The sequence below is a fragment of the Megascapheus bottae genome, chromosome 15 (genome assembly GCF_031878675.1).
Source record: "Megascapheus bottae isolate mThoBot1 chromosome 15, mThoBot2.hap1, whole genome shotgun sequence".
NCBI classification, from domain to species: domain Eukaryota; kingdom Metazoa; phylum Chordata; class Mammalia; order Rodentia; family Geomyidae; genus Megascapheus; species Megascapheus bottae.
In genome coordinates, this window is record NC_143523.1 from 58,052,314 (window position 1) to 58,079,176 (window position 26,863).

Sequence of the window (26,863 nt, forward strand, 5' to 3'; positions counted from 1 at the left end):
TGCTAGATGCTTTGTACAGGAACCAGCCATTTCAATCCTAGACATTCTCTGTACATCCGAGGTGTCTGGTATTAGTCCAACATTGCAGAGAAGGAAACCGAGCTCCATCCTGAGCCAGTAGCATAGGTAAGGAGGGGCATCATGGGATTCTGGAAGCCAGTGTGTGTTCCCTTCAGTTGGGAATCATGGTCAACGCCAGCCTGGGCAGAAGACTCTGTAAGACTCTTTTCTCCAATGAACCAGAAAAACTCTTAAGTGGAGCTGTGGCCCAAATAGAATACCAGCTGAGAGAGAGAAAGAGAGAGAGAGAGAAAGAGAGAGAGACAGAGAGAGAGAGACAGAGAGACACAGAGAGTGAGAGAGACAGAGAGAGAGAGAGAGACAGAGAAACAGCGAGACAGAGACAGAGACAGAGAGAGTGAGCAAGCTAAGAAACAGTGCCCAGGCCCGGAGCTCAGTTCCCCTGGACAGAACCTTGGTTTTCCTGAGTAGCTCCACAGAAGCAGTGAGAACCGGGCTCTCCTCTCTGCAGCCTGGGGTCCCCCCCCTCTCCCCAGGGTCGTCCTCCTACTGCACCCTGCCATGCTCAGTGTTGGCATAGTAAGTGCTTTGCTTTCAAACACAGGGAGAGCAGGGTCAAGGCTACACCGCCGTTCTAGCCAGAAAGATTGCAAAATATTCTCTCAGTGGTCATGCCAATGTGGCAAGCGAGCCCTGGGCGTGTGGTGCTGGGCTGGACCTTCCCATTGCCCACTGCTACGAGGGCACACATGCCATGTGGGACTGGAGCCTGTAGAGAATGGAGTCCTAAGAGAGGTTCACAAGCCTCTCCCTGGTGATTGCTTCCCAAGAGTCCATCCTCAGCGCACATTCCTAACATCTGCCCAGCTGTGTAGCCCCCGGGACCTCCAGCTGCCAGTCAGATGGGAATTCAAAAGGCTACGTGACCTCTAGATAAACAAAGAAAGATGGAGGGAAGAGCAAAATGCAGGCAAATATTTGTCCTGGGACCTTGCTGCACTGGGCCTGATGGCGGGGTCTCCCTGGCTGCACAGCCTGACCTCAGCCACCTCGCCCTCTGTCCTGTGTCCTGATTTCATTCTGTGTCACACAGGGTTCCCCTCCCCCATCCCCCCTCTAAGCCCCAGACTCTGTGGGAGTGGACAAGCAATTTTGTGACCAGAAGCTTGGCGTGGGGGACTCCTCTCTAGGAATCCCCCTTACTCTCTCTTCTGTTCCTATGCTCACGCTTAGCTACCTGAGCTTTGGTTCTCCTGCTTTGCAGGGTAATCACAGACCAGAGAGTGGTCTACCATCTTGGATCATAATAACGTGGCTCGGATGATGAGTTGATACAAAATACGGGCTGTTTGTCTTCCAGGGCCCTCTAATTCCTGGTTCCTCCTCTGTGGACTTTTATTTTCTGGCAGATAAAAAAGAACTTTGGTCCTCAGAGCAAGTGAAGTCACTATGGAGAGTAAGTTAAGAAGGAGGAGGAAAGAGAAGGAAGATACAGAGGAATAAGAATGGGAACAGGATACGAGTGGCAGAAAGGAAGAGAATGGAATAAGGGAAGAGGAAGAGGAACAAGGGAGGAGGAGGAGCAGGAGAACTAGGAAGAGGAAGAAGAGAAGGAAAAGCAGGGGGGAGGAAGAAGAGTAGAATGCGGCGGGGAAAAGAGAGGAAGAGAACTGGTATTCACTGAGTGCTGGCTGCCTGCCCACGAATGCACTTCTCCAATCATTCAACCCATCGTATAGGTGAGCACTAGAGCTTCTCAGGTTTCTAGAAGAGATGCTCAGGCCTGGAGAGGACTGATAACTCCCCAAGGCCATATCTTCAGCTGCACTGGGCCCTGCAGGACAACACAAAAGGATGACTCTGCCCATTCCTGTGTTTGTACCAGTGTTGTTATTCCCACAGGATGCCACTGTGGGCTGGCCCACCCACCCTAGTTGATGATGAACAGGAAAGCAATGATCAATAACTACAAATAATTATTGTAATTATAATAGGCTCCCTTGGGGTCTACTCCACAAAGAGGAAGTCCCAGGACTCAGATCCCTTGACCTTCAGGACTGTTACTTACTCAGCACATTTTTTTAAAATTTTTATTTATTTTGCCAGTGTTGGGGCTTGAACTCAGGGCCTGAGCACTGTCCTTGGACTTTCTCAAGGCTAGAGCTCTACCACTTGAGCCTCAGCACCATTTCTGGCTTTTTTCTATGTATGTGGTACTGAGGAATCGAACCCAGGTCTTCATGCATGCTAGGCAGGCACTTTAACCACTAGGCCAAACTCCCGGCCCCATTCAGCACATTTTCTTATTTTGATTATTATCATTGTCTTTTTTTTTTTTGGTCAGTCATGGGGCTTGAACTCTGGACCTGAGCCCTGCCTCTGAACTCTTCAGCTCAAGGCTAGCTCTCTACCACTTGAGCCACAGTGCCACTTCCAGTTTTCTGGGGGCTAATTGGAGATAAGAATCTCATGGACTTTCCTGCCCAGGCTGGCTTTGAACTACCAGCCTCAGATCTCAGCCTCTGGAGTAGCTAGCATTACAGGTGTGAGTCACCAGTGCCCAACCAATGATTATCTTTTAGTAGTTATAGGAGGAGTTACCATTTAACAAAGCAATTTCTGAGTACACTGTGGCTTGATCAGTGTCACCTCTTTCAACATTTCTACATATCCTTCCCCAATTACTCTTCATTGACCCCACCCTAGCCCCTTGACCCCACCCACCCCGTCCCTTCAAGTTCCTGCTTCCCAATGTTTTATTTTGTTCAACTTCGCTTTTATCTTTGAAAAGCAAGCTTCAAAGACAGAAGCTACAGGCAAAAACATGGAATGAAAACTGCAATACTTTTGGCATCATCAGGCTCAGAACGTGATGGAGTGTGAACTCGAGTCTGGAGTCTAGGTGACAGTGGGGTTTGTCCTGGGTCTGGCAGTAAACAGCCAGTAACCATGGAGAGGCTGCTTCCTTCAAGAGCAGCCAGAGGCTGAGACTCCCTGAGCCCATGGGAGAGGAAGATAGGGCAGAGAAGAAAGATGACCAGCATCTGGGGGGTCAGATCCTTTGGAGGCAAGGAATAAGGAAGGGATAGGATGGGCTGTTGCCTGGGTGAAGTGAGCCCAGGAGACGTTTGTGGGCGGGGCACAGAGGCATGAGGAAAGGCTCCCTCCTTCCATCCAGCCATCTGCCAGTGACAGCAGGACTCAGGCTAAGGAACAGGTTCTCTCCTCCTTCTAAGAGAGATTTAGTCCTTGAAAAAGCCCACCTGGGCCCATCTTTCCCTATTATAACCATCCCCAGAGGCATGCAGGCTTGGGGGAAACCAAACTCTACTTCCTGTGCGATTTGGGGTGACTGTGCGTGGATCTCAGTAAGGATACGAACCCCTCTAGGGCCGCCATGTGAGATTATGATCAGTGCTAGGGATATAGATGGAAACTAGAGCAGATCATGTTCCACACTGCAGATGACAGTGGGCAAATGGTTTCAGAACATGGTGAGTCATGATGGGAGCTGGATGAGTGTGAGTACACAGAGCAGATGGAATGTGTTGACGCCTCACACTTGAAGAACCTTCCAGACATCTCAGAGCCACAGCACTGCACAGAGCAAAGAGACTTGGTGACCAAGAACCCCCAAGGAATTTCAGCACTGTGCCTTCTAAGCACAGATGGGGCCCTAGGAGGGAAACCTGAAGACAAAGGTTCATGCAGGTGGCAGAGCTGGGTGGATCCACCATTGACCCAAGAAACCACAGTCAGTGGAGGATTTACACTTGGCATGGGATGGGAGCAGGGAGCAAGAGAGAAGTGGGGTGGGGAAGGAAAGGGAAGAGAAGGGAAGAGTAGGGGAAAAGAAAGGAAAAGGGGGAAAGGAAGAATGAGAAGGGAAACAGAAGCAGAAACCGAAACAGAGGGGGAAAGGATTGCTTGGCAAATTGGGAAGAATTCTTCGGGTGGAACGAGCCTGAGAAGCTCAGTGAACTCTGCATCCCATGGCTGTCTGGCGATGAGGAAATTCGGAGCCACGTTAAGAGCACGACTGTTCTGTGTGGAAGGCTCGGGAAGCTGTCTCCTCTGGCTGTCTCTTCCACTCAAAATCCATTGAGATATTCCAACGTGTCCTTGGGAGGGGTGACCTCATGGTCAGGCCTGGGCCAGAAGAGGTCCAGCCTGCCCAACCCCGTGGCTCCTCTATGTGGTGGTAAGGGAACTGGCTGGGTGGATTTGAAGTCTCATTCAAGGAAAGGATGCTTTGTCCTATTTGGGAAGGTCAGGGTTTGAAAAATCCCCTTCCCATCCCTTCCATCCTCGTCTGTCCTGGTTCATCTTTGTTTTCCCCTTCCCTCTCCTCCTCTTTTCTTTCCCCTTTCCCTTTCCTTCCCTGTCCTGAGAGATGGCTCCCAGCCCTTGAGGGTGAGCAGGTCTCAGAGGGGAAGAGTCATGGCATGGACTGCTGGTTTCTCTCCAGGCCTTGCAGTTTCCCTGGAAGATGGATAAGGACGATGGGGTATGACTGCCCCGTGGCTCTGCTCTTCTGAGGATTTGTGACTCCCTTCTTGAGGATCTTGCGATGAGGGACATCATGACAGGAACTTAGAAACTGTGTTTGCTTAACACAAAACAAAACCACCCAAACCCCACGGCCTCCCACACTCCTCAGGAAACAACATGAAAGCTTGAGTAGCTCTGCCTCAGCCTTTCAAATCACGTGGCAGCCATTCTGAAATCAAAAGCATTTACACCTCAAATTCGTAAAGCCTGAAACATGTAGACATTTAAATCTAAAGCTCATGCCAGTACCCCAAAGATGGGTTGAAGTGTTCACCAGGCCTCTGCCCGTGCCTGCCTGTGCCGGAAAACAAAGCTCCCTCCTCTGCCTTCTACCACTGAGCAAGTCTTCGTTGAACGTGTTGGGTGAGCAGGCAGACCTGACACCGATGGCCTCTGGAACTGGGCCTAGAGTCTGGTTCCAGCATGGTGGGGGAGGAAGAGATTTCGCCATTTGGTCCTTGCATACTGGGGTATTAAAACAAGCTCGGGTTCCATCTCCAAGGAGCCCAGAGAAGGTCCTGGCCGGGTCCCACTTGCTGTGTGGCCAGAGGCCTGCCTGTCTGTCCCCCTGGAGAAGGCAGCTTTGCCCTGGAGACAGTTGTACCAAGGATCTGGTCCTGCCTGGATGAGCTCACAAAGGGATTGTATGTGCCTCCCACCCAGAAGTGGGATGGTCTACTCCTGTGTCATCTGACCAGTTGTCATGCCAACCAGTCCCTCCCCTGCTTCTGCTGTCTCCCCCTTGGACTCTCCTGTAGCCCTAGCTCATCATTGGATGACCTGGGATGGAAGCCCGCCTCAGGTCTTCCCATGACTCCCCACGCTGGCTCTTAGCCATATAGTCTGCTTGCCATGGGAAAGGTCTTTCCTTAAATCCCGGTGGGCTCCTGCAAGTGCCCCTTTCCAGACTGCCCTCTGACTCCTCAGACATCCTGGAGACCCAGCCTGTCCTGTCTGACGTTTGTCCCACCCTCCCCACCCTCTCCTCTCAACTCTTGCTGGTTAAAGCTTCTTTCACTAAGTATATGAATAATGATCTGCTCTCTCTCTCTCTCTCTCTCTCTCTCTCTCTCTCTCTCTCTCTCTCTCTCTCTCTCTCTCTCTCTCTCTCTCTGTCTCTTCCCCCTCCCTCTTGTTGATACTATGTTTGCTTTAGTTCTTTGTTTGTTTGTTTTAGATAAGATCTCACTTTTCTTTCCCTGAGGCCAACTTCAAACCACCGTCCTTCACATCTGTGCCTTCTATAGGGATGGAGGGGAGACACCACTGTGCCTGGTTTGTTGCAATAGGCTATCTTTTTTTTTTTTTTTGCCTTGATTGGCCTCAAACTTCAATCTTCTAAATCCCTGCCTTCCCAGTAGCTGGCACTGCAATAATGAACTACTACCACACTCAGCCATAATGATCTCATCTTTAGGCAACAAGCAACTTGGCCATAAAACACACCCGGTGCGCTATGTCAGGCAAAGGGACCCACCGCAGCAGGCAATCCCCCGGAAAAAACACAGTGCCCGAGAATCACTGCATGAAGATCCATTTAACTTCAGCAGAAAATAAATCATAAAAGAAAATAATAAGATGGGCTGGGAGTTTGGCCTAGTGGTAAAAGTGCTTGCCTAGCATGCACGAAGACCCGGGTTCAATTCCTTGGTACCACATACATAGAAAAAGCCAGAAGTGGTGCTGAGGCTCAAGTGGTAGAGCTCTAGCCTTGAGAAAGTCCAAGGACAGTGCTCAGGCCCTGAGCTCAAGCCCATGACTGGCAAAAAAAAAATAATAATAATAAGAGAAAGAAAACGCATTTATATTGAGAGCAGAAGTTGATGAAATAGAAAGAAGTACCCTGGAGAGGATGAGTAGACTTAATGTTTTGAGAAGAATAAGGGGGGAAAAAAACTGGTAAAAGCAGGTTGCCTGGGGGAGGGATAGAGGGATCAGGAGTCTGCTCTTGGTGGCTTGTCCCCCAAATGCCATCCAGATGTGGGGCTTCATCTGTCAAAACAAGCCTGAAATCCCCTACAGACATTCCAATCTGAACCTGCTGGGTCATTAACATTTACTTAGACCCCCTCCCCATGCCTGCCCTCCCCTTCAAGTCCCAAATCTAATGGGAAGAGAGGAAGAGGATGAATTAAGAGGAAGAGGAGGAGAAAGAAGAAGAAATAGGAGAATGAGGAAGAACAAGAGGAGGACGAGGAGAGATGGGAAATTAAGCAGGTCTCTGGAGTACATTTGTATTTTTTTCCCCTGGATTCAGAGATTTTCAGCAGTTTGGAAGAGAAAGCCTTTTATTCAGGAGGCCCTGACTTCAAATCATGAGCTACGGAAAGGAATCAAGCAACCCTCCAACAAATTGTGTGGCTCCACCTGTCAGGCTGCCGTTTGTGGAGTCCCACTCAGGAACTCAGAGCCCAGCACCTCCTTCGAAAGAGGAAGCTAAAGCCAGAGGCAGAGCCAGCCACCAAGCTTAGCACGGAGTCCCCATCTGCCAAGCCAGGGGGAGGACAACCCCCCTAAGTTCTGCTTTGTCAGTGGCTAGCTGAGGCTTGGCTAAGCATTTATTAACATGCTATGAACAGCTATTTCAGGATTCATCCAGTTGCTTGTTAGTTTTGTTTTTGTTCTTTTTGTTTTTAAATAGGGAGTATCGTTAGCACATGCCTGTAACCCCAAGCACATTAGGCTCACAAACACACTGTAGCTCCAGTAGTCCTCAGTCTGCGAGGGCATTGGTGGTTCAGAGACTCCTAAATTTAGTGCTCATGCTATTTTTTATGTCTGTGTAACTTTTAATTTTCTGTGTGTGTGTGTGTGTGTGTGTGTGTGTGTGTGTGTGTGTGTGTGTGCTGGTTTTGGTTCTAGAGCTTCAACTCAGAGCCTGGGTGCTTTTGTGCTTAAGGCTAGCACTCGACCACTTGAGCCACAGGGCCATTTCTGGGTTTTTTGGGAACTTAATTGGAGATAAGAGCCTCATAGTTCTTTCTGCCTAGGTTGGCTTTGAACCATGATCCACAGATCTCAGACTTCTGAGTAGTTACGATTACAGGCGTGAGCCACCGTTGCCTGGTTTTAACTCCACAATTTAAATGAACAACTTTACTAGGCTTATTTTCAGAGCCAGGAGGCATTTGTGCTTGAAGCTGTGCATTTGGACACAATCTCTCTAATGCTGCTGTTCTGTAGAAAGTGCTGACGGCAGAGATTTTTAGCAGATTAAGGCTGCGCGGCACCTCACCAGGCCCCTGGACAAGGAGCTGTTTTCAGGGGACTAAGTACATAGTACCACATCTGGAAGGTCCCACTTTCTCTCCATCCTGACCCTGAAACCTCCATGCTACCAACACAGAGGGGTCTCACTGCACCCTACCATCTCAAACTAGGGCTCTGACTTCCCCCAGAACCCCTCAACCCCTAAGCTCCTTTCCAGCTCAGCCCTGCATACTTACACAGCCTGTTACAGCTGGCCATCGGTGCAGCAGGCATCTTCCAATCCAGTCATTTTAGGCTCTGTGGTTGGCTTGTTAATCAAAAAGTCAATTAAGCAAAAAACCACAAAGATAATATTTGGGTATCATAAATATTTTATTTTACTTTCGAGCATATGCATGGACATTTTTGTTCACTAATTTTTTGACACGACGCCAAAGCCTGTTCTTAGATTGTGGGTCCTGGCGGGGAGTCCATTGGGGTCTTTCTGACATAAATCATATCCACAGCGCATCTTCCACAAATCCCACTGCTGGCTTCTTAAGAAACACTCTGAACTTTCAGACTGGTGGGCCATATTCTGATTATGGAATCCTGGTGAGTTTTCAGTGCTTTGTCTTTTCTGTATTCTATTACAGCTCAGAAGCCCTTAATTCTGTCATAATTTTGCTTTCTCCTGGCTCAAGTTCAGCATGTCTTTTCACTGCTGGACAAACAAATTGTCACAGAGAAATTATGACCCTTCCTTCCTCCCTCCCTCCCTCCCTCTCTCCCTTCCTTTAAGTAAATTGAAAGGGAATTCTGGGCTAGATGACCAGGCCTCGCCAGGTTCAGTTGGATTTTTACCTCTACCTAAAGATCATCTCAATGTTTGCCTAGATAGGTTTGTTCTAATCACTAGCCTTTTGGTAGTTTGCCTGAGCTCATTCTAGTTAATTCCTTAAAAGATTAAATCTTAGTTTAGCTTTTTATGCTCATCAGTGCATCTTTTGTCTTGCCCTTGTGTGTTTATTTCTATGCAATATGATTTTTGTATCTCCAGACTTACTCTGGGGTTAAATCTTTCACTTTGTTAAATCTTGTTACTTTGGGTTAGTCTTATAGGCTAGGCCCATTTAACACCAAAGTTCAAATTGGCCATTTTACACCAAAGTTCCCAAGTTCCAGTCAGGGGAATCTTGTAAAGCTACACTTTGGCTTATCTAAGCACTGTTGTAGTATATTTACCTTGTGATTTGTCTCTGGTTATCTGTATTGTAAAATTAGCATTTGGCTAATGGCAGTGGGTGCTAATTATTCTGAGCCTTCAATCCAAAGTCCTAGATGACCAAACAAACTGCAAAATTGCCTGCATTACTTCTGCCAGAAGTTTGAGTAAATTATTCACTAAAAAATGAAGCCCTGTTATTCTAGTGTGTTCACAGAGGGGTATGGAGGGGTACTCTAGGACTTGATTGTGACACGTAGACACCATGGGGCGTGGGTACCGTTAAATGACCAATCATGTAACTATGACCCAAGTTACTGCAAAAATAGCTGCTTTTGGTAAATATCTAGACTTACAAAATTGCATTTCTGTGCACCCCAGGTATTCAAGTTTGGGGAATGCAAATTTTAACCGAATACCTACTCACCTGTCTGAGCTGTTGACCTGGCCATATCCATAACAGTGTATGATTCCAATATGTGTTGCTCTTAATTTCTTTTCTTTGTTTTGCTTAGGATGTTGGCCTTGTGGAAGTTTGAAAATTATTATCTTGTAAATAGGATCAGTTGTGAACAGACGGGAAAAATTACAAGTTTTTAATTGTTATTGGTTATACAAATAATTCCCTATAAATACAGACAAGCCAAAGATCCTCATTCTCATTTGCATTTTTATATGTTACAGTTACCTAGTAACCAAAACTCAAGCTAAGAAGTTTAGCCCTGAGCAAGGGAAACGAGACTGTATCTTGTGAAAAAAATAAAAAAAAAAAAAGATGCACACTGGTAGCTCACGCCTGTAATCCTAGCTACTCATGAGGCTGAGATCTGGTGATTATTGTTTAATGTCCAACTGGGGAAGAAAGTCTATGAGACTCTGGTCTCCAATCAATCCCCCAAAAGCCACAAGTGGAGGTATGGCTCAAGTGGTAGAGTGCTAGCCTTAAACAAAAGAAGCTCAGGGACAGTGCCTGGGCCCTGAGTTCAAGCCCCAGGACTGGCACACACACACACACACACACACACACACACACACACACACAAAATCAAATCTTGGTAAGTCTCCAAGAAAAGAAATGTTATCCGACCATCCCGCTTGTTGCTTGAAACACATAGACCAACACATGTGCACACGTGTGCACATGCACACATGCACAGCTTTCCTGAGCATAGTTAAAGATTTCTGAACGTGGAAGTAGGCAGACACATAGTTTTTCAGTCAATCATTGTCTGCTCACTGAACTTCCACGACTGAGCTGGGTAAGAGTGAACGTTTGCTCACACAGTACCTTATGCCAGTCATAATCAGGCTTCTTCCTGAGAAAAGACCTCAGAGAAAATGCTGCTTTCAGTGATGAGAGATTTGGGTCCTTGAGGAGGTTAGGATGGAGGCGCTGGTTGGACTCACCCAGTCAGCACCTCTCAAATTATCCCCACCATGAGATGCTTGAGTACACAAGAAAACACAAAAGAAAACACAAAAGCATCCATCTTATTGAAGAAGCCAAATGTAATTTGTGTTAAGAGTCATCAGAGAAATTAAGCTAGAACTACACTTGAATTTTAGATCTGTTATACTTTCTAATAATATACGTTTAATAAATAAAATGACAAAAACATGGGGGGGGGAACTCCTCCATAGTAATAATAAAACAGATATTTTTCCCCTTAACATACCTTTTACTTTTTAATGTTGAATCTGGGGCTTTGAACTCATAGCCTGCAGGCTGTTCTTTAACTTTTCCACTCAAAACTGGTGCTCTACCACTTGAGTCACAGCTTCACTTTTGGCTTTTTGTTGTTTACTTGGAGATAAGTCTCATAGCCATTTCTGCTTAAGCCAGCTTTGAACCCTGATCCTCAGATCTCAGCTTCCGAAATAGCAAGGATCACAGGCATGAGCCATCAGTGTCCCACACAACATACCTGTGACAATACTGTTCCTTCATCCGTTCCATGTTTTCCCCTTTCCAACCTGAAAACTCCACACTGGATGAAGTCTGACTGGGTTCAGAGGACTGGTCCCAGCAGGGTAGATGGGGGTGGCCCCTCTCATGATCCTGTCTAGAATTGAAGCCCAGTTTCAGGCCTTCATTTCCTCAGCTTCCCCCTCATCCCCAGTGCCTTCACAATCCCTGCCTTCAGGCTCCCTGGGTTAAAACACTACACACTCACTTTTCAGCCTCAGGGCTCAGGCTCACTGTTCAGAACCAGGCCCTACAGAGGGAACCCTGGGCCTCAGCTCTGGCAGCATGGGGTGCCAGGGAGAGAGGTGGGTGGGCAGGCATAAAGCCTGAGACTTCAGGGAGGGACAGAGGTCTTCTTCAGTGTCAACTTCTTTTTTTGCCAGTCCTGGGCTTTAGCTCAGGGTCTGAGCACTGTCCTTGGACTTTCTCAAGGTTAGAGCTCTACCACTTGAGCCACAGCACCACTTCTGGCCTTTTCTAAGTATGTGGTACCAAGGAATAGAACCCGGGTCTTCATGCATGCTAGGCAAGCACTCTACCACTAGGCCAAACTCTAGCCCCAAGTGTCAACTTCTTTTTATTGTTGTTATTGTTTTGACTTTGGTTTTGTTTCTGCTGATACTAGGGTTTGAACTCAGAGCCTGGCACTGTGTCTTTGTTTTTTGACTAAAGGCTGGTGGTCAAACACTTTGAGTTCAGTGTCATTTCTTGAAGTAGCATGCCTTGAACAGTCTTTATACAATATAGATTGTCTAAGTTTAGGTTGGTGTCTACAACACTGAAAGAAATGGTACCAGGCCTGAGCTCCAGTTCCTTGTACCCCCAAAAAACTCCATCTCTTGTCTCCCACCCCCTTCATTGTTTTTGTGTTTCTCCCACAAAGAGAAGCTTTAGAGTCTCCAAATAAATACATTGGTCTGGTCATTCAGCACTGATGCTCCTTGTGAAAGTCCATCTTGCAACAATCTGTAACGACCTTGGGGGAAGTCCCTCTGCTGGCTTTGAGGTGATTTGAGCTAGGGCACTCCTCTCTCATGAGATGGGCCTCAGCCCTAGCCCTCTCACAGGCTACACGAAGATCCACAGAGTCCCAGAAGCCACCTGTCAGCGTGGTGACCAGCACACAGTGACACATTTTCAAGTTGACCCACAGCTTGCTTTAATGCTTGCTGGCCACAGACCTTAGAGACCTTGGAGAACTGGATGGATGGGACAGCCGTGGCGAGATCTCAGTTTCCACAGCTTGGATTATTATTTATTTGGTTCCACAGGACTAGGGGAATGCATGGCTGTCTTGATTCGGTTCAATACAAAAATGATGGGAAGCTTCTGGAATGCTGTTTTGTTTTGGGTCTTAGCTCTTCTGATATTATCTTTGCTAGATTCCTTATGTGATGAAAAAACACACTTGATCAAATATCCTTGTCATTTTTCTCCTTTGTTTAAAAGTCCTTAGCAAAAGCTGGGTGCCAGTGAGTCACACCTGTGATCCTAGCAGCTCAGGAGGCTGAGAGCTAAGAACTGTGGTTCAAAGCCAGCCCACAGGAAAGTCTATGAGACTCTTATTGTCAAAAAACTACCAAAAAGAAAAGGAAGAGGAAGGAGAAGAAGAGGAAGAAGAGGAAGGAAAAGAAGGAGGAGGGCGAGGAGGAGGAGGAGGAAGAGGAAGAGGAAGAAGGAGAAGGAGAAGGAGAAGGAGAAGGAGAAGAAGAAATAAAGACAAGAAAAGCCAGAAGGCTGCAGTTCAAGTGGTAGACTGCTAGCTGTGAGCAGTAAACCTCAGGGGCAGTGTCCAAGCCCTGAGTTCCCCAGGACTGGCACTAAAACCCAGACATTCCAGGTTGGGTCTCCCGAGCTTGTCTCCAGCCAAGAAGTCCAGGCTGAATACAACCCAAGACCAAGGGAGGCTTTAAGCCACCCCCACAGAATGCTGCCCACTGACCACTCAAGCCGCCCAGGCTCTGCTCCCTGCAGAGTGCCCAGTGGTGGTCAAGGGAGGCCATGTCAGTTGTCAGCTACCTGACTGGAAACAGACATAGCCTCCAGCGCTGGCATGTGCTCAGGGAGGGCCTGCCATGACTACCGCTGGACTAAAAAGTGCTGAAGGAAGCAAGACCAGGAGGGGCAGATGGAAGGTCAGGGTCATGGTGCAGCCTGGGGGCTCTCCAGTTGGACAGGCCCCAGGGGTCCACACCACAAGAGGACAATCCACAAGGAGGGATGCGGATTGGCTAGAGAATATCCAATGCAGGTGGGAAGAAAGTGGGACACAGTGAGGGTCCCCTGTGGTCTTGGCCAGTCAGTGGGGACTCCCTGTCTCTTGATGTTGGGGGCTCATTCCCATTCTATCAGTGAGGAGAGAAGGAGCCACCTTCTCACGTTAGTGGCTGTCCTTGGGGCCTCTGTCCTCTCACTCTCATAGTGCTCCAAGAACCCCACTGCTGACTGGAGACTGGTGAGTTGTCAAAAAAAGGACCTCATGACAATCTCCTTTAGTGTCTGTGTGTCTGTGTGCCTGGGCCTGCCTGTACTGGGGCTTGAACCCCTGATATAAGACTCTTGGTTGGCTCTTGGCTCTTTTTCACTCAAGGCTGTTACTCTACATCTTGAATCACAGCTCTATTTCTGGCTTTTTTTTCCCCTGAGGTAAGAGTATCTCAGATTTGTCCAGCTGACTTACAACAGTGTGATCCCCGGATCTCAGCTTCTTGCACAGCTAGGATTTACAGGCATGAGCCACCGCTGGTGCTCAGCTGAGAATCCCAGCTCTGAGTGGACTGCATCCTGGCAGGTATATCCTCCCAGTTTGGTGGGTTGTCCGGAGGTGTGCATGACACCTGCCCCACGCCTACAAAGGCAGGGAGATCAGGACCTTAGCTTCAGGGATCAGATGATTTCAGAGCCTTTTGCTTTTAAGCGCTGGGGCCTACCAGACTTCTACTGGCCAAATGAAGTAATTGAACTTAGGTTAGATTAAATCCAGACACATCCTGCATTTAGTGCCAAATTTTCAAGGAGGCCAAGGCCAGAGTAGGGCCTGGACTGTGTCAGGCTGTGCCTTCTGGCCACTGACAGCTCCTTGGAGCTCAAGGTGATCTGACCTGAAATAATAACAATTATGGCCCTAGCTTTGCTTTTCACATGGATCTGGCCACTTTGCTTGGATGGGTGAGGGTTCAGGAAGATGGTTGCCCTGTGTGCAATGGAGTAGGGGGTCTGGGGACTCTCCGTTCCCTTTCTCTGTGCAGCTTGTCTTGGCAGGATATCTTAACGACAGCCAGGAGAGGAAGAAACGAAGCCCAGTGCCTGTCCTCCCTCCTCTAAGCAACAGGACCCGGGCTGAGTGCCTGGACCCCCAAGGCATCCTTGGGGTTCCCCACAACTGTCTGAAGACATCTGGAGACTGCTGCATAGTGCAGCTGTGGGTGCACACACACACACACACACACACACACACACACACACACGGTCAAGATGCAGCTGTTTTGTTACTGTCTAGAATTCAAGTTCATATTCTCTGCTGATGAAAGGATTCAAAGGCAGTAAAGGATTTAGAGTAGACAGAGCAGAGGAAGTTTATTTGTGTGTTTTCTGTACTGAGGTTTGAACTCAGGGCCTCACCCTCTCACTTGTCTTTGTCACTCAAGGTTGACACTCTCCCACAGTTCCACTTCCAACATTTTTGCTGGTTGATTGGAGATAAGAGTATTTTGGGTTTGTTTGCCCAGGCTGGCTTGAAACTGCAGCCTACTAAGTAATTAGGATTACAGGTGTAAGCCAGGTTCATTTGACAGTGAAGAAAGCAAGACAGTAAAAGAAACAGATAGATGCCTTGTACAAGCATAGGTCCTGGAGCTGGGCATGAAGTCTCAGCCCCCTGGGCCTGCTGTATGTAGGCTTCCTTATCTTAGTGTGTGCTCCTGATCTGATTGGTCAAGAGGTAGACATGTTCTGTGAGGAGTCACCTGATTGGTTCCTCCAATCGGTTCCTTCTGATTGGTTCTCGAGTCTTGCTGAGTCACCTCTCCCATACACCCAAGGTTATGTCTTATCTCACCCCCACCCCCAGGCTGGAGTGGGTCCTGGTTGCCATCTTCAACCTTAATGGGGAGGCCTAACCTGTCCTCCAGTTTTTTCTTGAGTTCACAGTTCAGTAAAACAACCTAGAGTTAGGAGATTTGCTGCTCGCTTTGTAAAGGCTCAAGTCAAACCATGGCTGTTGGCCCAGGGGCTGGGAAGCACCAGCTGTGCCCTCCTCAAGGTCAAGTGACCTTGGCTGCCCACTCCTGGCTCAGGGGCAGCCATGTCCATGGGTAGAGAAGAACCAAGAGTAGCTTTGTATCCAGAGAGGAGTGTTGATGGGGTGGGGAGACCCTGGGATGAACCAGGAAGCCACCCGCCAGGGCAAGGAGACCAGCTGTTTGACAACATGGCTTGTCACTAGCCAGGTCACCTCCCAAGGAGGAGGGAAAGGCTCCCTGTGACCACAGCCCAACCGGGAGTGTGACAAAAGCTGTGACAAAGCTGGACTGGGACCTCGCTGTCTTTGAGCCCAGGGAGGGGAAGACATCTCTTTATTGCTGGAATTTTTCGTCTCATGTTTCCATGCAATGCTCTGACACTGTCATCAATTACTCTCTTAGTGAATCAAAGCTGTGTGTTCATTTTTTTTTGCTGGGTAGCCAATTGCCTCAAATATGGCCTTTTGAAAGAGCAAATATTTCTTAACCCATAAGGACTTGGAGAGTCAAGGATCTGGAAACAGCTGGGCTAAACAGCTTGAGCTTGGTAGAGAGGCTCCAGTGAGGATGGAGGCTGTAGGTTTGGTTGTGGTTGCAGGTGCTGGGTCCTAGCTAATTGCTGGTACAAGTCGTTATAACCTCCCAGAAGAACCTTCCAGAAGGCTGTGGGGTTGTCCTTGCATACGGAAGCTAGACTCAGGCGGCATCATTAGATGGCACTGCAGGAAAGAAACCTCCCCACTTCCCCTGCCAATATGACACTGGGGCCACTCAATTCTCCAACCTCAGGGTCTAAACTCTGTCAGAGAACCTCTTGAGCTCAGAGGGACCCCAGGTCTCTATGGAGATACATGCATGGACATCACCTTGATTTCTGCCTCTGGAATGAAGATCCAGCCATGCAGTTGCTAGACATAACTGACTGTGACTGCGTGTCTGGTCCACAGACCAAGAATTAACCCATTATATTTCTGGGAGTGAGCTTGTGGTTATTCGTTTCAGAAAAGCAATAGAAAAGTCTGATATTGCACCATATCTTCTGCCCTTTTTTCCCCCTTGCTCATCCAAAGTAAGTCCCAAAGTGAGTCATATGTCTACCCACACTTAAGGGAAAGGGGCCACCATTTGAAAGGCGTTATCCACGACTCGGTGAACTTGCTTTGAGTCAACACAGACCAAAAGAGAACCGAGGGGGCCATGCTGACACCCAGAATGGAGAGACCAACCACTGTGAGGCTTCTCACATCAAGGAATTCACGTGGGACCGATTAAGGCCAGGAAGACTTTTTTTTTTTTTTTGCCAAGTGACAACCCCACCTACAATGTGGGAGGTTGATTCCTGTTTCTCCCCCCTTTCGATGTCCTCTTGTGAGCAATCTACAAATTCATCGTTTTCAGCAGGAGGAGAAGGCAGCATTCCTGTGTTTAATTTGAAAGTTACAATGTGTTAATCAGCTCCAGTCTGAACCTTGCAAGGAAGGCTAAATTGGGGGATTGTTAGCCTCTTCCAGATGGGTCAGGGCGAGGGGAGGAGTTCAGATGACAGGCCACAGGCAAAAGGCTGAGGGGTGACATTTTTAGCGGGACAAAGCTCATTGTCCCCAATGCCCAATTCCACAAATGACTCCTGGCTTTCAGACTCTATGTGTCATCTTGTTCATTCTTGACTTTGAGGCAGCTGAGATGTGAATGGGTCACCTTGAGAAGACACAGTGCTCCCTGAGGGCCAGGGGGATTTCTTTAATTCCCAAAGAATGTTCTGGTTACACACATCTAGTGAAAGGTATCTTCAAGACCTCCCTTCTGGGCCATGGAGGCTCAGGCTACAGGGGCTGAGGTTGGAAATGTCCCCTGTGAACTGACTGGGGGACAGTGGCTCAGGAAACCACCACTGTTTGTGAGCAGGCCAGAGGAGACCAGCCTGCCTCAGGCTTCATCTTCCCAAGCTGCTAAGAAGGAATAAAAGGAATGAAAGAAAAAAAAAAAAGACCAGGCAATTTAAGAACATGTCAGCAATTTGGCAAAAGTCAGAGAAGTCAAAAAGCCATATGAGTTCATAAATAAGCCACAGATTCTGGCTGGATTTAGCAAGAAATCCCCCAAGGCTTTGTCTATTGACACCAGCTTTGTTTGGTTTTGTTACATTTTTAGCTGTGGCTGGCAGTGTGCATGAAGTATAGATGAGAGGGCAGAGCAACGTAGGGCAGGGAGATATGAGAATGCAGGGCCCCAAAGGGCCCCAGAGTTGGGGGTCAGGAGAAGGGGACCCCCTTTCAGGCCTGTGAGTCACACACAGAGTCTGCCTGTGTGGCTGCAATATTGTGCGAGCGATGGAGCTAATATTCAAAGGAGAGTTTTGGTAGCTCAAGCCTGTGGTTCAAAGCCAACATAGATAGGAAATCCTGTGAGACTCTTATCTTTAATAAACCACCAAAAGGCTGGAAGTGGAGCTGTGAGCACCAGACTTGAGTGAAAAAGCTTAGGGACAGAGTCCAGGCCTTAGGGAAGGGGTAAGGGAAGGGAGGGGAGGAAGGGAAGGGAGAAGCAAGGAAAGGGAGAAGGAAGAGAGAAGACTTCTTCATTCCTTGCCTTAAGCCCAGAAGGGGTCCTTCTAGCTGCTGCATTGATATTTAATCTCTCCAGATGTTATGCATATTTTACTTTTTCTTTTCAGAGACCTAGAAAATGTAAAGAAGACATTGCAGGATATTTCTCCCCTGTTACAGGAGGGGGGGGGGTGGTTGATTGTTGACCATTTCTCAGGCTGGGTAGGGGAGGAAGGCAGGAGGTGCTGGCCGGGTCCCAGAACTTCCAAAGTGACTCAAAAATTGCACTGTTGGTGGCCTGAGTGGAGCTGAGTAGATGGAGAGGAACACAGTGCCCCCCCCCCATCACCAGATGTTTCCCAAGAATATCTCTGCACCTTTCCCCTCAAAGATCTTTGCAGCCAGACCTAGCACAGGTCTTGAATTGACCAATAGACAAGTGCAGGGATCTGAAGGGCATAGAAGGTTGAATTCAGGTGAATCAGTGCTTGGCACAAAGGAATACAGCCTCTTGAGCACGGTGGGCTTTAGGGGGGTGGGTTTTTGTTTTTTTTTGCCAATCCTGGGGCTTGAACTCAGGGCCTATGCACTGTCCTTGGGCTTTCTCAAGGCCAGAACTCTACCACTTCCGGCTTTTTCTGTATATGTGATACTGAGAAATCAAACCCGGGGCTTCATGCATGCTAGGCAAGCACTCTACCACTAGGCCAGCTTCCCGTCCCCTAGGTGTATTTTGATACTCCTTTAATATCAGATAGCAGATGTCTATCTTCTACTATATCAGTACAGTAAAAGAGGTGCAGTAAGGTACATGGTACCCCCAAAGATACATTGAATCCCCAGAACCTAACTATCAGCTCATATGGCTAATGTGTGGTTAAGGTAAGGATCCTGAGAGTAGGGAAGCATTCTAGGTTATCTAGGTGGCCCTCATACCATTGCAGGTGACCTTGGAAGGGGAGCAGAGGGCGTTTTCAGCCAGTCCTCAAGGGAACAAAACCACGGGGATATGAAAGCAAGCACTGAGAGTCAGATTCAGCCATGATGCCACAGCAAGCTGTCCAAATAGATGGCTGCAAGGGTCTTAACCAGGCTCCCAAACCCAGGACAAGAAACTAAGGCATCTGGGTACCAGTGGCCCACACCTGTAATCCCAGCTACACAGAAGGCTGAAATCTGAGGATCAACGTTCAAACCTGGCAGGAAAATCTGTGAGACTCTTATCTCCAATAAACTCCCCAAAAGGTCAAGATGTGGTGGTGTGGCTTGAGTGGCAGAGCACTAGCCTTGAGCATAAAAGCTCAGGGATGGCACCTAGGCCCTGATTTCAAACCCCAAGACAGGCATACACACATACACAAGAAAGAAAGAAGAAAGGAAGAAAGAAAGAAAGAAAGAAAGAAAGAGAAAAAGAAAAGAGAGAGAGAAAGAGAAAGAAATCGAGATTTGGGGAGTCTTGGAGGAAACTGAGGAAATAAGATTGAATTTTGTTTTAAAAATGAACACTGCACAGGAGACTTTTTCCTCTAGACAGGAAATTCCATCGCATTCCTTTTACTCACTACATAGCATCTCATTGCAGGAAGCTTAAAGAAAGAGGATTGGGAAGGGGTGTTAAGGCCCTGGGAAGGCTAGATTTTAGGGCTCAAAGGGAGGGCTGATAGAAATCCACCTATAACAATCTGAGTGACAACCCCACCTAAGAAGAGAGTGCATCTCAGGCCAGTTGGACATGCCACCCTGGTTTCATCGATGTGATGCTGAACTCAAGACAAAGGTGCCTTAGGAGCCAGAGCCCAGGACCACACAGGCAATGCCGTCACTCAGGAGGGTATCAGGTGATGAGCCTAACAAAGAATAGCAGGGAAGGAATGTTCCAGAATTCACAGGGGACAAAGTGATTCGGTTATGAATTTGTAACAATCTTACTTCCTTCAGATAAGTCCATGAGAGGGGTTGGGAGGTCTCACATGGCATTGCAAGGGGTAAAGGTGGGGAGGGGGAAGGGTGGGGGATAGGTAGAAGGGAGGGCAGGCATCACCTCTGCACATTACAAGAGCAATGCTTCTTGATCTTCATAATAAATGAGCATTGCATATAGATATAGATATATAGTTTATACATGTTTACATATCTACATATTATATGTGTATACACGTATGCATATAGATATACAGATACAAGCATATGTATATATGCTTATATGTGTATATGTACAAGCATATCTACATATATGTATACACATAGATACATGCATATGGGTATCTAAATGTGTCTGCTATATATAGAAATAAATATACGCATATGTATTTACATAATGTATATGGATTGGTACACACACACACACACACACACACACACACACACATTGAATTCATTCTATTTTATTTTTTTTGCCAGTCCTGGGTCTTGAACTCAAGGCCTGAGTTTCTTTTGCTCAAAGCTAGGACTCTATCACTTGTGCCACAGCACCTCTTGCAGCTTTTTCTGTTATGGGGTGCTGAGGAATTGAACCCAGAGCTTCATGCATATGCTAGGCAAGCACTCTACCACTAGGCCCCATTCCCAGCCCTCCAATCCATTCTAAATATGGACGTGAATTATTTATTCCTGACCTGCCCTCCCTCCCACCCCCTCAGTGTTAGTCCCTCTTCTCCAGCTTTTTTTTTTTTTTTGGTTGGTCATAGGACTTGAACTCTGGGCCTGGGCACTGTCCATGAGTTCTTCATCTCAAGGCTAGTACTCTACCACTTGAGCTACAATAGCCACTTCTGGTTTGCTGGTGGTTAATTGGAAATAAGAGTGTCATAGATTTTAGTGCCCTGGCTGGCTTTGAATAGCAATCCTCAGATCTCAACCTTCTGAGTAGGAGGATTACAGGTGTGAGCTACCGCACCCAGCTTGTTTTTCATTTTTAATATGGTATTTTGTATATTATACAAGATACAATTAGGCAGGCTTTGTGTTGACATGGTTTTATCCAACTGGAAGCTAACACTGATAGTCTAACCTATTGAGGAGAAAAAGATAGGTTACGCTAGATTGGATATATTAAACATACTGACTTTTGATAAGATACTTTCAGATTGCAATGGTCATATCATGACATAACTTCCTTGTAAGTTAAAAAGCATCTAAACTCCCCCCTCTCGCACCATTCCCCCCCCCCCCCGCCTGCTTGTTTGTCTTCTATATACACTCTACCACTTGAGTCACAGTTCTACTTCTGGGTTTTTGGTGGTTCACTGGAGATAAGAGGTTCATGGACTTTCCTGTCCAGGCTGAGTTTGAATCATGGTCCTCAGGTCTGAGTCTCTTGAGTACCTAGGATTATAGACATAAGCCAGCAATGCCTCGCTATATATATTTTTACACATGTTTATTATGAGTTAGTAATAATAGAATGTTAGATTAAAACAGAATGGAGCCAGGCATCAGTGGCTCATTCCTGTGATCCTAGCTAATCGGAAAGGGCGGAGATCTGAGAGTCTTGGTTGAAAGCCAGCCAGGCAAGAAAAATCTGTGAGATTCTGTTGAAAAGCCAGAAATGGAGATATGGCTCAAGTGTCAGCTTTTAGGGGAAAAGTTAAAGAACGGTGTTGAGTTCAAGCCCCAGTATCTGCACACACAGACGAAAACAAAGTGATTTTATTTTAATAGATTGATGACATTTCCCTTTATGAACTATAGCAGTTCACAGCCTTGCTGAGAGTTGCAGATTGGCTTCCTCAGAAGTTTTCAAATACAAACCAAGCCTTAGAACCATGCTCAGTACTCACCTTGAACACCGGTCCAGGGGCTTTTCCTAAGATGATTGTGGGACTTCAGGGGTGAATGGGCTGAGTTGTAAAGGGTGTGTGGATGTGAAGGATTGGTAAATGGAAGGACGTTGGCAGAATTTAACCGGCTTTCATGGCAGAAGGAAAATGCACATTCAACTAAGCTAATGAAACCAAGCTGCATTATCTTTCTTGGCTTCTTCCTGCCCCCCCTTTTTCTTTCTTTTCTTTCTTTCTTTCTTTCTTTCTTTCTTTCTTTCTTTCTTTCTTTCTTTCTTTCTTTCCCTCCCTTCCTTCTTCCCTCCCTCCCTCCGTTCCATCCTTCCTTCCTTTCTTTCTCTCTCTTTCTTCTTTTTAGTCGATCATGGGGCTTGAACTCCTGGCCTGAGCGCTGACCCTGAGCTCTTCAGCTCAAGGCTAGTGCTCTACCATTTGAACCACAGTGTCACTTTCTGTTTTCTGGTGGTTAATTGGAGATGAATCTCTCAGACTTTCATGCTTGGGCTGGCTTTGAACCGTGATCCTCAGATCTCAGCCTCCTGAGTAGCTAGGATTACAAGCACGAGCCACTGACACCCAGCTTCTCTTCCCCTTTCTAACTAAGCTTTCCGGATGGCAGCTTGTCCTCTGTCCCTTATAGGAAACTGAGATGTCACCCAGGAAAGGAGCACAGGTTTCTCTGTTTTTCCTCTCTTGGGTAATTCTCTTACCAAGGAATTGTGGATCTACTCATCCAATTCCTTAGAATCTTTGTAACTTAAAAAAAGAAAAAAAACAGCAACTTCATTTCACACATGCTAAAAAGGTATTTGAACATTCCATGTGTCTTTTATTAAAAGGGTTTTGGTGATCACGTGGGGCCATGACTTTGGCCAACAGCCAGGGTGCGCTGCTCCCTGCCACATAAACGTGAACCCCAAGGACCCCGCTGGATGACTTGGCGGGGTTTCGGGGACCACTGGGACACCCATGGGACTGCGTGGCAGGGGAGTGTGGGGTCCTGTATTTCTCCTAGCTCCATTCACAGTTCACATCTTGAAATTCTCCTTTCTAAACCTGGATTCCCACATCGAGAAACCCCAGGCAGAAATGAGAAAGCCCCACAGCTAACACTTTCTCTACACTGTCTGGACTGGTGAGCATGTGTCTCTGTTTTCTCCATGAACATCTGGGGGTGATTGAGAGACACTGCGAGTGCACCCCAAGAACCCAGGCCAGCAGCCATGAAGTCCCGGGACTCTTCCTGTGCTGCTGGATCCACAGCATCACGGCTGAGGCCCAAACACAGTGCTGTGGTTCCTGCTTGGCTGGGTGATGGCGTCCCTCACTGTAGACTTTATGCCAGAGAATCAAAAACATGCCATTTCAGCCTGCTCTGCCTGCCAGGTCTGTGCTGTGTCTCCCCATGCGGGCTGAAGGAGGAGAAGAGATCTCATGGCTTCCACAGGAGGCCGGGCCTGCTGGAAGAGTAAGGCCAACAATCTAGAAAGGAGGCAATGCCAGGTGGGAGGAGAGGAAGGCATAATACCCTTGCCAGCAGGCAGGAAGATCCTCGCCTGTTGCCAGAACTGACTTCAGTTGAATGGCTGAGGCAGAAGCCAGGGCCTTCTATGGCTCAGCTTACTGAGGCAAGGGGAGGGAGACAGACAAGGAGGCAGAGACAGGGATGGGGAGAGAGGAAGAGTTGGGAAAGAGAGAAGGTAGAGATAAGGAAGAGAGGAAGGGAAAGAGAGGAGGAAGGGAAGAGGGAAAAGAGAAAGAGAAGGAAGAGGGAGAGGGAAGAGGGTAGGGAGGCAGGGAGAGAGAGAGAAGGAGGTAGAGAGAAAGAGGGAGGAGATAGAATGGAGGAGGGAGGGAGGGAAGGGGAGAGGACGGTTGTATGAGGGTGGCTCTCATCTGTAATCCTTGCTCCTCAGGAGAAGGATGATGTCTGAGCTAGCCCAGACAGACAAATCCTAGAGATCCTGACCTCCAACAAACCAGCAAAAAGCCACAAGTGGTGATGTGTGTCAAATAATAGAGTGCCAGCTTTGAGTGGACAAAGCAATCAAGAGTCCAAAGTCCTGGATTTGAGTCCTCAGTACTATTACAAAATAGAAGGAAAAAGAGGAGCAGGAAGGGAGGCAGGGAGAGAGGAAGAGAGGGAGAGAGGGAGGGAGGGGAGAAGGAAGGAAGGAAGGAAGGAAGGAAGGAAGGAAGGAAGGAAGGAAGGAAGGAGAGATGAGAGAGAAAGAAGGACGAGAGGGCCAGGAGCCTGGCTTAGTGATAGAGGGCTTACATAGCATTCAAGAAGCCCTGGGTTCGATTCCTCAGTACTGCATATACAAGAAAGCCGGAAGTGGTGCTGTGGCTTAAGTGGTAGAGCATTAGTCTTGAGAAAGCCCAAGGACAGTGCCCAGGCCCTGAGTTCAAGCCCCAGGACTGGCAAAAAAAAAGAGAAGGAAATTTGGGGGGGCAGGGGACATGGCCTCCTGCTCCCTCGCTCTAGTGGAACATTCTGCAAAGCTGTTGTGCCCCTGCTAATCCCAGTGCCCAGAAACACAAAGGAAACAGCCTACCACCCTTAAGCAGAAGAAGCCATGTCCCAGTGCACTGTGGCCTGATGAGGAGACAGAGCCAGCCAGGAGACACTGTTCCAGGCCTCCACTCTGCCTTCAGCCTCCACTTGCATTTCAGCTGCTCCTAGCCTTCAGGAAGCCATTTGTCTTCCATTCAGGGGTTTACTGGCTACAAAACTGGACAGCCAAGTATAGTCTCATTCTTCCTCCACCTCCCCCCCTCCTCCTCTTCCTCCTCCTCTTCCTCTTCTTTTTCTTCTTCTGCCAGTCCTGGGGCTTGAACTCAGGGCCTGAACATGTCCTTGGACTTTCTCAAGGCTAGTGCTCTACCACTTGAACCACAGCACCACTTCCGGATTTCCAGCTTTTTCTGCACATGTGATATGGAGGAATCAAATCCAGGGCTTCGTTCATTCTAGGCAAGCACTCTGTCTCTAGGTCACGCACCCAACCCGGCCCTCACCTATTCTAAATCTAGTGATTCTTAGAGCAAGTTGCACACTTGCAACCCACCCTACCAAGTTTCAGACTCAGTTCCTCTGGAACAAGTTTGAGGGGAAAGTGTGTGTGTGTGTGTGTGTGTGTGTGTGTGTGTGTGTGTGTAGGTATGTGCATAGGAACATATATGCATATTTATGCAAATGTCTATATACATATATTTATGCATATAAATATCTACGCATATATGTATGCATGTGTACACATATGTATATACATATAGGCATATTTTTTGTCATTATCTCTAGTTGTACCACTTTTAGCATGCCAGCTTCTGAGGACAATGTATCTTGTTCAGTGCCATCCCTTCCCTCCGTCTCCCTATCTCTCCCAACACCACCCATCTTCTCAAGTTACTGGGTTCCACTTTCACATGTGTACATTTGATATTATGACTGTATCTGCCTACCCTTCCCCTCTACAGGATCTCGCCTTATCCTAACCAAACATGTTTCAGTTTTCTTAAATCCATTTTGTTAAATTAAAACTTGTCTTGGATGGGAGTTTGGCCTAGTAGTAGAGTGCTTGCTTAGCATGCACAAAGACCCGGGTTTGATTCCTTGGTACCACATACACAGAAAAAGCCAGAAGTGGTTCTGTGGCTCAAGTGGTAGAGCTCTAGCCTTGAGAAAGTCCAAGGACATGTTCAGGCCCTGAGTTCAAGCCCCAGGACTGGCAAAAACAAAATAAAAAAACCAAAACAAAACAAAAACATGAGAACTAGCACCAGTTTCATTGAACATCTGTGACAATTAACATTCTTTTCATACAGATGATTCTGAATTGAGGGATGGAATTCTTGCTTGACTTTGCCCAGACCATGTAGATTTCACATGTGATAATATCAAATATGAAACGTAATATATAATTTACATACAAATGTGTGCATACGTACTTCGGGAATCATACACATCAATTTTTGCATAAATTCTTCCTAAATAGCTACCAACTAGTTGTGCCAAGTTAATACTTGTGCTGGTACTGGGGCCTAAACTCAGGGTCTGGGCCCTGTTCCTTAGCTTGTCTCCTCATAGTTGGTGCTCTATTACATGAGCCATACCTCCACTTCAGGTTTTTGCTGGTGAACTGAAGATAAGAGTCTTATGGACTTTCCTGCTTGAGCTGGATTTGATCCTGAGATCCTCAGGTTTCAGCCTCTGGAGTAGTTAGGATTACAGGCATGCCACCAACACCCAGCATTTAGCTAATTTTGTTTTTAACTCGCTTCCAGGATTTGAACTTAGGGAATGGTCTTCTATCCTACGTGCCACCTTCTAGCTGAATGGTTCTCAAGGTGGACCCCTAACCCGACGATACAGCCCCACCTAGACACATTCTCCAGCAACACCTGCCAATCAGGAGCTCTGCTTTGCCCTGAGGACTCTGATGTGTGCTGGAGTTTGAGAACTGCCTTTTGAGAGATGAAGGCTTTCATCATGGAACCACCCACTTTTCCAGATCCCAGCTCTGTGGGAAATCAAATCAGGCCTGTGATTCAACCCAGCTTTGGTGTCTAAGAGCCATCTGACAAGCTCATTGTCCTGGGTGTGGGTTTCTAAGCTCAGCAGCTGTGGTTTGGTTTGGATCTGGCTTGTTCCCCAGAGCTTAGGCTCTGTTGTGGTCCTGTTGTGGGTCTGGGCCTAGTCGCTGCCCCTGAGCTCTTTAGCTCAAGGCTACTGCCCTACCCCTGAGCCACAGACCCAATTTCCATTTTCTAGTGAGTAAGTGGAGATAAGAGTCTCATGTTCTTTAGGGCTGGCTTTGAACTATGATCCTTGAGTAGCTAGGATTATAGGCGTGAGCCACAGGGCACCAGGCTAAGGTACTGGATCTTTAATTGACAGCTTCATGGATTAGATCATGTGTGCTCTGCCCTCAGTGCCCACAGTACCAGTTTACTCATGAAAGTGGGTTGCTAGCACAGAAGCCACGCTTACTTGCTTTTTCTACACTGGAGTCCTTTCTGGCTACAGAGACACAGCCAGGTGCCATACTTTGAGACCTTCTGGTCACCAGGATAGCCAATTGAGCTCTTTATGTAACTTGATCTTAGGTAATTTGTAATAGCAACACAAAACTGACTAAGACATCACACACTCAAAGAAATAGCCCTTCTCTGTGCAGATGCTTTCATCCCATTCAATCCCATGGAGTTATTTGGATTCTGCTTGGTCTAGCTGATATAGATAGGATTCATAAACCTTTAATGTATTTTAATTAATACTTAGGAATTGTTCTGTTAACGTGGCTGTCACACAGAGCAAACAATCTAGGGGAATGAAAGAGATT